General features: G+C 44.1%; 1 long non-coding RNA gene across 1 annotated transcript in view; it reads right to left on the minus strand.

Moving 5' to 3' along the window:
• Positions 1–7,185: 7,185 nt before the first annotated feature.
• LOC125481715 overlaps positions 7,186–7,516 on the minus strand; it is a 1,322-nt gene continuing 991 nt past the window's right edge. Inside the window, exon 2 of the long non-coding RNA XR_007261441.1 lies at positions 7,186–7,482. This is a non-coding gene — a long non-coding RNA (uncharacterized LOC125481715). The remainder of the gene's footprint in view (positions 7,483–7,516) is intronic.

The following is a 7,516-nucleotide window of genomic DNA, read 5'->3' on the forward strand; positions in this document are numbered from 1 at the left end:
CAATCCCTTTCTCACCAGGAACTAACACTGGCGTGATGGTCCGAATGGCCTTCTCCTGTTCTCTGTCATCCTGGGTTGATCTGAACAGTGAAAGTTATTCTCTGCAATGATGCAATGCAGCAGGGAGATAGCAGTGTCGTGGTGATATATCTCCTAGTTATCCGAGACACAACAGCTGCTGCAGTCTGGAATGTTAACCAAATTTCAGGAACAGAGACCATGACTTTAATTTTCTGAAATCCCATTCATTCATGTCCCTTCAGGAGTGAAGTCCTTCCCCAATCTGGCACACAAGTGACCCCAGACCCACAACAATGTGGTTGACCCCTAAGTGTCCTCTGACATCAGTTCAAGGTGAATTAGGGATGAACAACAAATGCTGTCCTGACCAGCGATACCCACATCCCGTGGGAGAATAAGGAAGAATCAAAACACATTCACAACAGGGAAAAATGGGTCTTCTGTCTGCAAGGACTTGAATTCACCTGATCGCCCAATCTGAATAGAGACAAGGACACCCACATCACAGATAAACCAGAGAAATGTGGGGACTGAGGGAAGGATTCAATTACCCACTGAGGTGGAAACTCATTTACTCAGTCACACTGGGGAGAGGTTGTTCACCAGTCCCATATGTGGGAAGGGATCACTCAGAAAAACAAACTCCGGAGACACCAGCAAATTCACATACGACAGCGAGGGTTATATCCTGCTGTTATTGCTGCTGTGAATTCCCAACTAAGAGTGAACTATATCTGGATGCCTGTTTCCAGTGAAATTCTGAGGGTTAGTCGCGCTGAAATGTTATCTTTGATTTCTCTCCGCAGATGCTGCCAGTTCTGCTGACCTTTTTCCAGCAATTTCTGCTTTTTTATTTATTTCTGATTTACAGCAACTGCAGTCCTTTCAGTTTTTCTCCAGTGGACTTCCACTTTTTTTCTGATCTAAAACAATCATTAAAACCTGTTTGTAGGAACCACTTTTTAGAAGTTTGCAGATGACATGCAATAAATAATCATGTTGTTGACCATGAGGAAGAAAACCATGGACTGCAGGGAGATATCAATCAGGTGGAAAGAAAAAAAATGGTGAATGGAACTCAAACAGAAAAGAGAATGATAATGAATTCAGGGAGCGTGAACAATGAAAAATGGGAATACTGAGTCGTGCAGAGGGTCAAAGACACCTTGGAGTGGACTTTTACAGATTCCTGAAGGTGTTTGGACAGGGAGATCAGATGATCTAGAGGGTTTTGGGATACTTTCTGTTCTTAACCACAGGCTGGAATATAAGACCAGGAGATGATGCTGGAGCTTCAACAAACACCAATTTAGAGAACAGCTAGAGGACTGAGTACAAGTCTGGTCACTGAATTAATCAACATTTTTTTTAAAAAAATCATGACAGAAGATGTACAGCAGACAAGTGCTTTTTGGCTCATCAATTTCACTGCACCACTCAATGAGATCATTGCTAATTTCAATCCAAATCAGGTGGGTATGCATCTTAGAGGGGAACTAGCAGATGGTGGCATTTCAATGCATCTTCTACTGTTGTACTTCCAGGTGGTACAGTTACAACGCTTGAAAGGTGCTCTCAAAGGGGAGGGGGTGAATAACGGCAGTGCATCTTGTAGATGGTGCACTCTGCTGCCACTATAATTCAGTGGTGAAGGGAGTAAATGCTGAAGGTACCGAATGGAGCACCAGGACTGCATTGTGCTGGATGGTTTCGGGTTTCTTGAGTGCTAGAACAAGGAACAAAGAAAATTACAGCACAGGAACAGGCCCTTCGGCCCTCCAAGCCTGCGCCGATCCAGATCCTCTATCTAAACCTGTTGCCTATTTTCCAAGGATCTGTATCCCTCTGCTCCCTGCCCATTCATGTATCTGTCTGGATACATCTTAAATGACGCTATTGTGCCCACCTCTACCACCTCCGCTGGCAATGCGTTCCAGGCACCCACCACCCTTTGCGTGAAGAACTTTCCAGGCATATCTCCCTTAAACTTTTCCCCTCTCACCTTGAAATCGTGACCCCTAGTAATTGAGTCCTCCACTCCGGGGAAAAAGCTTCTTGCTAACCATCCTGTCTATACCTCTCATGATTTTGTAGACCTCAATCAGGTCCCCCCCCACCAACCTTCGTGTTTCTAATGTAAATAATCCTAATCTACTCAACCTCTCTTCATAGCTAGCGCCCTCCATACCAGGCAACATCCTGGTGAACCTCCTCTGCACCCTCTCCAAAGCATCCACATCCTTTTGGTAATGTGGCGACCAGAACTGTACACAGTATTCCAAATGTGGTCGAACCAAAGTCCTATACAACTGTAACATGACCTGCCAACTCTTGTACTCAATACCTCGTCCGAGTAATTAAAGCATGCTGTATGCCTTCTTGACCACTCTATCGACCTGCGTTGCCACCTTCAGGGTACAATGGACCTGAACACCCAAATCTCCCTGTGCATCAATTTTCCCCAGGGCTTTACCATTTACCGTATAGTTCGCTCTTGAATTGGATCTTCCAAAATGCATCACCTCGCATTTGCCTGGATTGAAATCCATCTACCATTTCTCCGCCCAACTCTCCAATCTATTTCTATCCTGCTGCATTCTCCGACAGTCCACTTCACTATCTGCTACTCCACCAATCTTAGTGTCATCTGCAAACTTGCTAATCAGACCATCTATACCTTTCTCCAGATCATTTATGTACATCACAAACAACAGTGGTCCCAACATGGATCCCTGTGGAACACCACTGGTCATAGTTCTCCATTTTGAGAAACTCCCTTCCACTACAACTCTCTGTCTCCTGTTGCCCAGCCAGTTCTCTATCCATCTAGCTAGTACACCCTGGACCCCATGTGACTTCACTTTCTCCATCAGCCTACCATGGGGAACCTTATCTAACACCTTACTGATGTCCATACATATGACATCCACAGCCCTTCTCTCATCTATCAACTTTGTCACTTCCTCAAAGAATTCTATCAAGTTGGTAAGACATGACCTTCCCTGCACAAAACCATGCTGCCTATCACTAGTAAGCCCATTTTCTTCCAAATGTAAATAGATCCTATCCCTCAGTATCTTCTCCAGCAGCTTCCCCACCACTGAAGTCAGGCTCACTGGTTTATAATTACCTGGATTATCCTTGCTACCCTTCCTAAACAAGGGGACAACATTAGCAATTCTCCAGTCCTCTGGGACATCACCCGTGCTCAAGGATGCTGCAAAGATATCTGTTAAGGCCCCAGCTATTTCCTCTCTTGCTTCCCTCAGAAACCTGGGATAGATTCCATCTGGACCTGGGGACTTGTCCACCCTAATGCAGTTTAGAATTCTTCCCCCCTCCTTATGCCGACTTGACCTAGAGTAATCAAACATCTATCCCTAACCTCAACATCCGTCATGCCCCTCTCCTCAGTGAATACCGATGCAAAGTAATCATTAAGAATCTCACTCATTTTCTCTGACTCCTTGCATAACTACCCTCCTTTGTCCTTGAGTGGGCCAACCCTTTCTCTAGTTACCCTCTTGCTCCTTATGTATGAATAAAAGGCTTTGGGATTTTCCTTAACCCTGTTTGCTAAAGATATTTCATGACCCCTTTTAGCCCTCTTAATTCCTTGTTTCAGATTGGTCCTACTTTCCCGATATTCTTCCATTAAAAGGATCCATTAATTCCTACTCTGCCAACCTCTCTGCCAACCAGTTTTCTATTCATCTCAATACACTTTCCCCAATCTCATGTGCTTTAATCTTGCACAATAATCTATAATGCGGGACTTTGTCAAACACTTCCTGAAAGTCCACATATACCACTTTGACTGGCTCCACTTTGTCAACTGTATAAGTTATATATTCATAGAGTTCCAACAAATTTGTCAAGAATGATTTCCCCTTCATAAATCCATCCTGCCACTGCTTTCTAAATGCTCCACTATAAAGCCTTTCATAATGGATTTGAGAATTTTCCCCACTATGGATGTTAGGCTTACTGGTCTATAATTCCTTGTTTGCTCTTGACATCACATTTTGAATATTGGAGTGACGTTAACGACCCTCCAATCTGCAGGGACTGTTCTAGAGTTATAGAATCCTGGAAGTTGACCACCAATGTATCCACTATTTCTAAAACCACCTCCTTAACTACTACGGGATATACATTATCAGGCCCTGAGAATTTATCCACTTACAATCCCATCAATTTTCCCAGTACCATTTCTCTACTAATATTGATCTCCTTCAATTTTCCCTCTCACAAAATCTTGCATTCTCCAACATTTCTGGTACCTGATTTGTGTCAACTTTTGTGAAGACAGAACCAAAATATGTATTCAGTTGCTCAGACACTTATTTGTTCCCCAATATGCACTTCCCTGTTTCTCTCTGAAGGGGATCTACATTTGTCCTCACCAATCTCTTTCTCTTCACGTACCTATAGAAATTCTTAGTGTCAGTTTTTATGTTCCCTGCATGTTTACTTTCATACTGTATTTTCCCCTTCTTAATCAATCCCTTGGTCCTTCTTTGTTGAATCCTAAACTGCTCCTAATCCTCAGACATATTATTTTTCTTGGCCAATCAGTATGTTTCTTCCTTGGATTGGATAATATGTCTAATTTCCTTTGTAAGCCATGGATTGGCCCTCTTACTCATTTTGCTTCTGCACCAGGCAGGAATAAACAGTTGTTGCAGTTCCCCCATGCATTCCTTGAATGTTTGCAATTGCCTGTCCACTGTCATCCCTTTAAGTGACTCTCCACAATCCATCAAGGCCAACTCACATCTCATATCATCAGTTTCCTTCATTAAGATTTAGCACCCTTGTCTCCAAATCAACTACCTCACTCTCCATCTTGATAAAAAAATTCTATCATGTTATGGTCGCTCATCCCCGAGGGGTCTCGCACAGCCAGATTGTACCACAGCCACAGTACCCAGTCTAAAATGGCCTGCTTTCTAGTTGGTTCCGCCACATATTGGTCAAGAAAACCATACCATATACACTCCAGGAATCCCTCCTCTATGGCATTGTGGCCAATTTGATTTGCCCAATCTATGTGCAGATTAAAATCACCCAGGATCACCGATATTCTCTTAACACATGCATCACTAATTTTCCGTTTAATACCATTCCCAATATCACCACTGCAGGTTTGGGGGTCTATATATGACACCCACCAATGTTTTTTTTTCCCCCATGGTATTTCTCACTTCTACCCATACAGACTCCACATTGTCAGAGCTAATATCCTTTCTCACTATTGTGTTAATTTCCTCTTTAACCAGCAATGTCACTCCACCACCTTTTACTTTTTGCCTGTCCTTCTGAAATACTGATTACTCTGGGACATTCAGTTCCCATCCCTGGTCATCCTGCAGCCATGTCTCCGAAATCCCAAATATGTCTAATCCATTTACATCTATCTGCACGATGAGTTCATCCACTTTATTACAAATGCTCTGCGCATTAAGGCACAAAGCCTTTAAGCTTGCCTTTTTAACATTGTTTGTCTCGCTCTTATTTTTCTGAATAGCCCTGTAAGTAATGGAAGTTGCTGCTATTATTGCTGTACACTGAAATGAACAGTAATATCACACAAACGGTTTACATTCTAGGACCATAATGAGCCACAGTCATTTTCAAATTGGAAACTTAAACTTGACAGCCCACTTGCATCACTCCCCATTGTTCTTGCTTACTGTAAACCCAGTTGTAAAGGAGCTTGTGTTCCGGGTCTAGGAGCTGTGAACCATGGAGGAGAGCGGTTGGGACACATTTCTTCCTCACCTCAAAGTGAACTCTCACGCTCACTCCTGGAGATGAGGAACGGCAGGAAACAACAGGGAAAACTGCTTATGCTCCATCTTACAATGGTTCCCGCGCACTGACTTGGTTAGAGACAAAACAAAACTGCAAATGCTGGAATCTAAGGTAGACAACAGGAGGCTGTGATAACACAGGGCTGAAGGGTAATACCCGAAATGTTGAAATCTCCTCCTCCAGATGCCGCCTGACTTGCTGTGTTTTCCCTCCTGTTTGTTTACCCAGGGTTTGACGGCAAATTTGGCCCAATCGGAGGGGAAGGGGAGTGGCTGGAAGACTGAATGACCGATTGACCATGGCTGGCCCTCCCACCAATCGGAATTAATGAGGGGCGGAGCTACACGGCAGCATGTGACGGTGTTTCCCGTTGGGCACACGCAGGCGCAGTGCCACCGTGATTGATGTGATTGGGTGAACGCACGTTTTGCAGGCGCCGGTAAAATGAGGAGACAGGGGCATCAGGAGACAAATGAACTCAGTGTAGAGTGCAGGTTTTATAAACCGGTTGCATACCACTATAGATCCGAATGCGAACATCTTGGTCAGGCTTTTGCAGTAAGCGGGAAAAGGTCTGCTGGCCTCAGGCGGCGAGACGCCCCAGATTACCACCGCTATCTTTATTGGGGGCAATGTCCTACGTGATAACGGGAGAATGGTCACTGTTTTATGTTGGGCTCATAGGGGGCGGGGTGGACAGTGGACAGTGGTCACTGTTTTGCATTGGTGGGGGCGGGAAGGGGAGAAAATGTTCACTTTTGCATTGCGGACCGAGGCGGGGATGGAGGGACAAAGAGTTCACTGTTTTGCGTTGGGCACTTGGCAAGAATGTTTTATGGGGTAAGGTGTGGCAGAGAGCATGTGGTGCCTTCCTTTATCACAGCAAAGAGAACCGAGAGAAATGTTTGCCTTTTCTGCCAGGGTGCTTCCGCAGAACCCAATATGAAACAGTGAACATAATGTTCTGCCGTGGAATGACAACCAGTGGGGGTGCAGAGCAGATTTACCTAAATAATGATTTAACCCCTGGAGCCAACGACTAGAAGAGGTTAAGCAAGTACAAAACAAGATGCAATATGCCACAGAAAGAGGCCACTTGGCCCAGTGAGTCCACTCTGTCGCACAATCCCATATGTCTCATTTCATGTCTGCCCCCAAACCCCTGCAAGTTTATTTTCCTCAGGTTCTGATATAATTTCACTCATCAATTCATTGATTATCTCTGCTTGCACCACCCTAATTGGCAGCATGTTCTGCATAATTCCAGCCAATACAGTCAACAGAAACACTCGCTTATCTACCACTTTCTCAAAACCATAAACCTGATCTTCATCCTTGTGCCATCACCTATTGGTCACAGTTCTGTCTATGCCTCTCGGGTTACCACATTACAATAATTGCATGCAACATTGATTTTGTTCTTAGCCATGTCTTCCTAATCTATACATCCAATCCCGTAAACACACAATCACTGATGGACAACTCCATGGACAGCCCAAGATCCTCCCATAATTTCATGCTGTTTACCAGATAACTTTAGTATTTGCCCTTAGAATCTCAATACCTGCTATTAACCCGCATTTCAATACTGAGTTTTATTCTCCTTCCCAAACATTAGTCAGCACCACATTAACTGCCAACAACCTGGATACTTTCTTATCACCAAGAACTCTTCCAC

The sequence above is a fragment of the Rhincodon typus genome, unplaced genomic scaffold (assembly GCF_021869965.1).
Source record: "Rhincodon typus isolate 14 unplaced genomic scaffold, sRhiTyp1.1 hic_rhity00003281, whole genome shotgun sequence".
Taxonomy (NCBI): domain Eukaryota; kingdom Metazoa; phylum Chordata; class Chondrichthyes; order Orectolobiformes; family Rhincodontidae; genus Rhincodon; species Rhincodon typus.